This window comes from Nicotiana sylvestris, chromosome 4 (genome assembly GCF_000393655.2).
Source record: "Nicotiana sylvestris chromosome 4, ASM39365v2, whole genome shotgun sequence".
NCBI classification, from domain to species: domain Eukaryota; kingdom Viridiplantae; phylum Streptophyta; class Magnoliopsida; order Solanales; family Solanaceae; genus Nicotiana; species Nicotiana sylvestris.
The window spans coordinates 165158849-165168432 of record NC_091060.1 but is presented as its reverse complement, the minus strand read 5'-3'; positions in this window follow the sequence as shown (position 1 = coordinate 165168432).

The following is a 9584-nucleotide window of genomic DNA, read 5'->3' as shown; positions in this document are numbered from 1 at the left end:
TCTAGGTCTGTCCATTTTGCATTTAATCATTATCAAACAAAATACAAAAAAAATAATATGTGTCATTAAAAGAAAATTCAAATATATATATATATATATATATATATATATATATATATATATATATATATATATATATATATATATATAATATATGTGCATCGTTCGTTCTAGGTTGTAATTTAACCTACTTAAATATTTTTGTGATAATTGTGTTAAAATGCTACATTGTTGTTTGTTTTGATTTCATTTGTTTTATTATTATTATGTCATTTTGTTTAAAAGAAAAAAAAATAAAATAGAAAAAAAAAAGAAAAGGGTGAATGAAAATCGGGTTGGGCCCAGGAAATAAAACAAAAAATAGGCCCAAAACCACGTCCAATACCCGATCCAAACCATGCCTGCCCAGGCACATCCCAAAACGGCGCCGTATAAGGCATTTGATCTGAGCCGTCCATCCAGGCCAATCCAACGGCCCAGGACCCCCCTTCAGCAACCCGTTTCCAAACCCGACCCAGCTACCGGTTCAGCCCAACCCCTCACTTAAACCAAACGACCCCGTTTTAATATCAAACGACTTCGTCTCACCCCTCACCATCAGATCCAAGCCGTTGAGATCATCTGATCCAATGGCTCAGATCTAAACCCCTAGACCATATATAAGCCTTCCCTCACACCCCACGCCCCCTATCCGAACCCCCCCTTCACTCGTCTCCTTCCCTTAGCTGAAACCCCAAACCCTAAACGCCGCCCTGATTTCCCTTTCACCAAAACCCGGCGGCATGAACGCCGATGACCCCCTCTTGAACACCCTAGGACCACCTCACTCTCCTGAACATGGATCTGTTGCCCCTAGCCTCGAATCACCTTCCTTCGTCTCGAATCTTCTTTTGAAGATTCGAGTCGAACTCTGACCAATGCCAAACCTCACCATCTTCATACCAGACACTCCCCCGACCCCCCTCGTGACCAAACCAGGCTTGGTTTGGTCCGAATCTACCCACAACTCTTAGAATCTCAAATCTGAGAATCCCAAAACCTAGAACATGAATAGCCTTGGAAATCGGCCAGTCTTAACAGAGTTTGAGGTCTAATAGACCTTAATCAAGGTGTTCTCGTGTGAGAACACCCTGATTAAAGTTTGTTCGGCCTCAAGGGTTCAAAGTTGAGTCAGATTTGGGTCAATTGGGTTTGGACATTTTTCGGTAAGTTTTTCTTGTCCTTTTTGTTTTATTCAACTGCTAATTAAGTTGTCAGCATGTTTCTTTGTGTTTGTTCGTTATTTTTGTTATTTTTCATTCGGATTTCTTCCATCTCTGTCAAAGACCTTTTATTTGGTCGGTTTGATTTTCTGTGTGTTCTGAATGTATTCTGTAGTATACATGATCATCAATTAGATTAGTCGTCAAACGAGTTAATTCATATAGGTTCCCAGTGATTGAACAAAGTTGTCTGAAGTCATTCGTGACTCTCTACGTGTTGTTTATATGAACGATTGATTGTTATGTGTTTACGATTAATATAGTCGAGTCGATATATGTCGTCAATTAGTTTCAGTCATTAATGGTAACAACTTGATTCATGTTGTTTATTTCTGCTGTGATCGTATTTGAATCCCATTAGGAACTGAATTGTATTGCCTATTGATTTTGTTCAAATTGAATTAAAGAACATCTAGGGGGAAGGTTATAATGGCAGTTCAGACTTTGATTTTAAATATGATGCCATGTTTATTTGGTTTAGACCGTGGGCAGCGTGTGTATGGTTAGCTTTAAGGAATTAAAATAATTGGACAGCATGTGCTGTCAGATTATATTCCTGCTGCCCATACTTTGGTTAAATAAACAAGAGATTAGGACACTTTAACAACAAAAAGAGAGAGGGGCTGTCAGGGATTTCATGGGAGTTTTGTTATTTAAAATAAGTGAGTGGAAAAACAACAGGGAGGGGGAACTTTGAGTTGTCAAACAGACTGTAAAGGGTTAAGGTTAGGCTATAAAAGAGGCAGACCTTCCATTAGAGGAGGAGGATTTTTTTTTCGAGTCTTAAGGGATTCTGTGAGTAAGAAAACTGAAAAAGGAAAAACAGAAATAAATTTCAGAACACTGTGAATGAGTGTCACACCTCCTTTTTGCGCGCCCGCCCCGAGGGGTAAGATGCGCGGGTGGAGTTTTTCCAATTTAAGTGACAATATTCGAAATGGGATTATTTATTTAATTCAGAGTCGCCACTTGGGAAAGGTTTGGCTTTTGGTGTCCCAAGTCACCGGTTTATCTTGAATCCCAAATCGAGGAATTTTTAGACTTTTCCAAATGAAGTCTGCGAACCAGAAATTCTAAGTAAGGAATTCTGTTGACCCGAGGGAAGGTGTTAGGCACCCTCGAATCCCGTGGTTCTAGCACGGTCGCTTAAATTGTTATAATGGCTAAATATCTGATCCATGTTGTGACTATATGTGCTTTTATTGAGTTAAAAACCGCTTTTATCATTATCATTTATTTTTATAGAATTGCAACGTCGTGAAAATGCATCTCGAACCACGTCACAATCAATGCACCCGTAGTTGTTAACACATTTCGACTTCGTTGAGATTTGAATTTGGGTCACATCAATGTGCACCCGAATTTAAGAATATAATTTACTTAAACCGTGCCTGAAGAGTCTAGCGCATTATTATTTAGTGGAGGACCGTGAGATTCACTAAACGACCCAGCCTAAATTCTAAAATATTTATTATGGTTATTTATCGAGGGCCCCGCAATTTGCATTTCTTATTTGGCGAGGCTCGTCTCTTTATTTTAGAAAGGTATCCTACAGTGACTACATTTCTACTATGTTTGTCTCTAAAAAAGAAAGATGATACCGAACTTACTTGTTTGAACAAATACAGACTGAATCTTTATTATGTTTGTCGAACCTAAGTTTGTTTGATTACCTGATTGAATATTTATGAGGTGAGAGTCACCTCATGCTTTGTCTTCATCGAGTGAACACGCTTATTAATTTGCTAAATGAGATTGCAAGCAAACTAACCACATATACTGAGTTATATTTAACGACCTCTAAGTTCTGTTTTTTAACTCTAACCTATTTGAAATTGATAAACGAAATTGGCTGTTTTATTAGGAAAATTACTACTAACTGAACTCAAAACGACTACTAGTTTCCTTAAACAATCATCACATTATTTCGAAACAAGGAATCTATACCGAGACCCGATATCGAACCTATATTGGAACACATAATCTGACAGGAAAGCTGGCCTTCATAGCCAAACTCTTAATGTGACTGCAAGAGAGTTTGTTTGGGATACATTTATCCCGGACCTAGTACCGCAGATTTGTCAATTCAGTGGTCTAGGCAAAAATACATACAAGTGCTTACCATGACTCTATGTTATACAGTCATAACTAAACCAAACAAGTGTTATACTGAACTGAATGTATACTAAATCAAACATGCTGCCTATGTCATACTGTCATTACTATTGAGCCATGCTATATAACAATTCATCTTAAACAGAATGTATGCTAGTTTATACAGAATATTTGCAGTTTGCAGTAAAAATACAGGCCCAACTAACATTTGAACTATCTTTTTACACCAATGCTATAACATAAACTGATGTTCATTTCTTTATTTCTGCTTCAACTTCAAACTTTCAACAATACATGGTTCAGAGGTTGTGTACCTGGGAATATTTGCAATTGAAGAAGAGGGCAATCAGTAGAGTAACAATGAACAAATGCAGCAGCAGTAACAACACTAACAGTAGCAGCAGGGCAGTATAGCAACAGCAACAAGACACAGAAGAGTAGCAACCACAACTCACAAAACAATTGGAGTGAGATCAACCCCAACTAAACCAAACTTTCGAATAGAACAAACAACAAACAAGCAGACTCAGTTGGGAGAAATCAGTGTTGCACAAAACAGGTCCAGATTTAGTGAAGTCAGAAACAAAAGGAAAGGAAGCAACTTCTAGTTTTGTCTGTTTGAGTTATCAGACAAAAATTCTTTTCCAGTTTTTTGTTTCCAAAAAAAGAAATTGAACTCTCAGATGTTCCCTCTTAGTATCTCTCCCTATCTCTGTGTGCTCTGTCTGTGTGTCTCTATCAGTGTGTATTCCAGCTCTCTCTTTCAAAGAATTCCTCACAGTCTATCTATTTTTTTCTTTTTCCCCTCTAATTCTGTCTATGTCTCCCTCTCTTTTTCAGCTCTCAAGGTCCAGTGTGTGTATTTTCTTTTTCTCTCTAATTCTGTATCTGTCCCCCTCCTCAGTCAGATGTCTCCCTTTTATATGCCTTCCTTACCCCTTTTAATAGCCTGTTTAGACTATCACCATACCCCTCCCATGTGCTCTTCCATTTTCAGTTCTACTTTAGCTAATTAAGTATTAAACCCATCAATATTCCCTGGCAGATTTATTCTTTAAAAAGCTTAATATTTCTTAAACTAAAGCAAGGTATGGGGCAGTAGAATACATCTGACAGCATATGCTGTCAAACCATTTTAAAATTAAAAGCCCTTTTATGCAGGAAACAGGCTGTGCACAAAGCACATGAGGTGCACCAATGCACATGCTGTGCATGAGTGCACATGCCCTCCAATTCAGAGTTTAAACCAAACATCTCTTTTACATTACTGATCCAAATCAACAGCTATAAGTAAGCAAAACTAGTTCTTAATTGATTCAGGAAAATGTTCAACAGAAACAAATCGATTTACTATGCTCAGACAGTTGAAACTAATTGACGACACATGTCGACTCGACTATATTAGCCTTAACATACACAATCGCAGCCAAAAAATCAGACATTTAAACAGTATCGATACATGGTTCGAATTATACTGATTAAACAGAGTGGTACTCGAGGAGCCAATTGATCAGTCAAACATTTGGAGCCCAATTATTCGCACAGCATACACACACGCATTATCATAATAAAGGAGGGATTCAAACAAACACCGTGGTTCAGGCAAAGTGGTCAAACAGAAGGTGGTAAAAATTTAAAGACACAAAATCAAAGCATGAACAGACTTTTAACACAATCAGATGGGCCAAAACAAATAAAGAAAAGAAAGAACTCACCTTAAACCTTGAAAAATCAAAACCTCAACCCGGACTCGGACAGACCTTTCTTAAGGCTGAACGGACTTTAATCGAAGTGTTTCTCAAATGAGAAACACTTTGATTAAAGTACATTAGACCTTAACCTCTTTGGTTCGAACGGATATGGACCAGTGACGAAAAACCAACAAGTTCCAAAACTCAGATCTGGGATTCATGCTTCCCTGATCAGATTCGGACCAAACCAAGTATGGTTTGGTCACGAGGGGGTCTGGGGAGTGTCTGATGTGAAACTGGGGTTAAACTGTGTAGATCGAGTTTTGACTCGAATCTTCAAATGAAGATTCGAGAAGGTGGGGAGGGATTCGAACTACATGGTTGATAGATTTGGGTTCAGGATGGCAAGTGGCGTTCTAGGGTGTTAAGGGGAAGGTCACCGGCGTTCATGCCGCCGGCTTCCATGGTGAAGGATACAGGGGCGGCTTTAGGGTTTGATGGGGGATGAGATTGAAGACGGAGGCTGGGGTATTGGATAGGGGGGGCAGGGTATGTTAAGGGCTTATATATGGAATGGGTAGGCAGATCTCGACCGTTAGATCAATTTATATCTACGGTCTGGATCTGATGGCTTAAGTGGAACGGTGTCGTTTCGAGAGTAAGGGGTTTGGGTTGGTCCGGGTGGAAACGGGTCGGGTTTGTTGGTGGGTTACGGGGAATTGATCTTGGCCGTTGATCACTCTGAGATCAACGGCCCAGATCAGGCACGATCCAAACGACTTCGTTTGCACACCTTGGGTACTAAGTGGTCTGGACCGGGCAGGCCTGGGTTTTGGGCATTGTTTGTTTGGGCCAATTTTATTAAATTGGCCCAATCCGGAAGAAGAAGGGGTCCTTTCTCTTTTTTTTTTTTTTATTTCTTTTTCTTATTTATTTTAAAACTAAACAAAAAAAATCAAATTAAAATTACATACACACTCAATACAATTATTTGCACACACACTAAAATATTTCAAAACAAGTAAAATTAAACAAAACAAAATCACGGACAAAGATGCCTGTTTATGCTTTTCTATTTAAACCATGTTACGGTTCAGATTATGCATGATACGTACACATTTTTTTTGAATTTTGTTTTAATAAAGTAAATAAATAAAAATGGGCCGAAGTCACAAATAAATCAACAAAGTGCCGCACAGAAGTCCAAAAATTGTACAGCAGGACCAATTTTTATTCTTTTGGAGCGACTGTCGCGCAAAAACAAAAATCACGTGCTCACAGCTGCCCCTCTTTGTTCGGAAACACGAAGAGTTTTCGTGCAAAGATAAAGTGAGCGTGTATGAGCGATTTTTGCCTATGGACCACTCCGTATGAAGCATGTTTTTTTGAAAGATCTGACCGAATCTTGCTTCAAAGATTTCCTACGTATCCTGGGCTAAACAGGAATCAGGTCAATGTAGTTCGAGAAGTTTTGGTAGCTAGGTCTACCATGGGATAGCAATGCTTGCTGCTACTGCTACTGCTGTTGTCACTGCTGCGTCACTGACCGCCTTATTACAACCAAAACGAAAATTGGAAACTGAACTAAACTGCTTATGTGCATGTCAACTGCTAGTTACAAGATTCCTATCTATGATTCTTTTACGACTTGATCTTGGGCCTTAGCTGATTCTGCTTGTAGACTCCGATCTGAATCTTGATGCTTGCGAGTTGCGGCAACTTGTTTAATCTCCGGGATACTGAGTGAGACGCGATCGGCAGGGTTCAGGACCTTAATCAAATGTTGGAGTCAATCTGTCTTTCGTTTAACTCCGATATCTCGGGACATCTTTTCTCTTTTTCTTCTTTTTCTTCGTTGATTCCTAACTGGGACTCATCTCGTGGGTCATTTCGATCCATGTGGCTCGAGGTTAGACCTGCGGAAGAAAACAAACAAACGAACGAAATTTTCTGCCCCAGTTTCACTAGGAAAATTTCGTTAATTATTCGCCAGGAAGTTCATAAAATTGATGAAGGAAGATAAAAATGTTCAGTTCAGGGTTGGAGCCCTAATACCGACTAGCTGGGGAAAGGTTCATCTTGGGGTTTAAAACCCCAACGCTAAACAAAGGAAGAATTCAGTTTAGGGTGTAAAACCCTAATGCTGATTGCATGGAAAAGCTCAGTTTAGAGTTTAAAACTCTAATGCTGGCTGGAAGGAAAAAGTTCAGTTTAGGGTTTAAAACCCTAATGCTGACTAAAAGGAAAATTCAGTTTAGGGTTTAAAACCCTAATGCTGATTGCATGGAAAAGCTCAGTTTAGAGTTTAAAACTCTAATGCTGGCTGGAAGGAAAAAGTTCAGTTTAGGGTTTAAAACCCTAATGCTGACTAAAAGGAAAATTCAGTTTAGGGTTTAAAACCCTAATGCTGATTGCATGGAAAAGCTCAGTTTAGGGTTTAAAATCCTAATGCTGGCTGAAAGGAAAAAGTTCAGTTTAGGGTTTAAAACCCTAATGCTGACTAAAAGGAAAATTCAGTTTAGGGTTTAAAACCCTAATGCTGATTGCATGGAAAAGCTCAGTTTAGGGTTTAAAACACTAATGCTGGCTGAAAGGAAAATTCAGTTTAGGGTTTAAAACCCTAATGCTGATTGCATGGAAAAGCTCAGTTTAGGGTTTAAAACTCTAATGCTGGCTGAAAGGGAAAAGTTCAGTTTAGGGTTTAAAACCCTAATGCTGACTAAAAGGAAAATTCAGTTTAGGGTTTAAAACCCTAATACTGATTGCATGAAAAAGCTCAGTTTAGAGTTTAAAACTCTAATGCTGGCTGAAAGGAAAAAGTTCAGTTTAGGGTTTAAAACCCTAATGCTGACTAAAAGGAAAATTCAGTTTAGGGTTTAAAACCCTAATGCTGATTGCATGAAAAAGCTCAGTTTAGAGTTTAAAACTCTAATGCTGGCTGAAAAGAAAAAGTTCAGTTTAGGGTTTAAAACCCTAATGCTGACTAAAAGGAAAATTCAGTTTAGGGTTTAAAACCCTAATGCTGATTGCATGAAAAAGCTCAGTTTAGAGTTTAAAACCCTAATGCTGGCTGAAAGGAAAAAGTGCAGTTTAGGGTTTAAAACCCTAATGCTGACTAAAAGGAAAATTCAGTTTAGGGTTTAAAACCCTAATGCTGATTGCATGGAAAAACTCAGTTTAGGGTTTAAAACCCTAATGCTGGCTGAAAGGAAAATTCAGTTTAGGGTTTAAAACCCTAATGCTGATTGCATGGAAAAGCTCAGTTTAGGGTTTAAAACCCTAATGCTGGCTGAAAGAAAAAGTGCAGTTTAGGGTTTAAAACCCTAATGCTGACTAAAAGGAAAATTCAGTTTAGGGTTTAAAACCCTAATGCTGATTGCATGAAAAAGCTCAGTTTAGAGTTTAAAACTCTAATGCTGGCTGAAAAGAAAAAGTTCAGTTTAGGGTTTAAAACCCTAATGCTGACTAAAAGGAAAATTCAGTTTAGGGTTTAAAACCCTAATGCTGATTGCATGAAAAAGCTCAGTTTAGAGTTTAAAACTCTAATGCTGGCTGAAAGGAAAAAGTTCAGTTTAGGGTTTAAAACCCTAATGCTGACTAAAAGGAAAATTCAGTTTAGGGTTTAAAACCCTAATGCTGATTGCATGAAAAAAGCTCAGTTTAGAGTTTAAAACTCTAATGCTGGCTGAAAAGAAAAAGTTCAGTTTAGGGTTTAAAACCCTAATGCTGACTAAAAGGAAAATTCAGTTTAGGGTTTAAAACCCTAATGCTGATTGCATGAAAAAGCTCAGTTTAGAGTTTAAAACTCTAATGCTGGCTGAAAAGAAAAAGTTCAGTTTAGGGTTTAAAACCCTAATGCTGACTAAAAGGAAAATTCAGTTTAGGGTTTAAAACCCTAATGCTGATTGCATGAAAAAGCTCAGTTTAGAGTTTAAAACTCTAATGCTGGCTGAAAGGAAAATTCAGTTTAGGGTTTAAAACCCTAATGCTGATTGCATGAAAAAGCTCAGTTTAGAGTTTAAAACTCTAATGCTGGCTGAAAGGAAAAAGTTCAGTTTAGGGGTTAAAACCCTAATGCTGACTAAAAGGAAAATTCAGTTTAGGGTTTAAAACCATAATGCTGATTGCATGAAAAAGCTCAGTTTAGAGTTTAAAACTCTAATGCTGGCTGAAAAGAAAAAGTTCAGTTTAGGGTTTAAAACCCTAATGCTGACTAAAAGGAAAATTCAGTTTAGGGTTTAAAACCCTAATGCTGATTGCATGAAAAAGCTCAGTTTAGAGTTTAAAACTCTAATGCTGGCTGAAAGGAAAAAGTTCAGTTTAGGGTTTAAAACTCTAATGCTGACTAAAAGGAAAATTCAGTTTAGGGTTTAAAACCCTAATGCTGATTGCATGAAAAAGCTCAGTTTAGAGTTTAAAACTCTAATGCTGGCTGAAAAGAAAAAGTTCAGTTTAGGGTTTAAAACCCTAATGCTGACTAAAAGGAAAATTCAGTTTAGGGTTTAAAACCCTAATG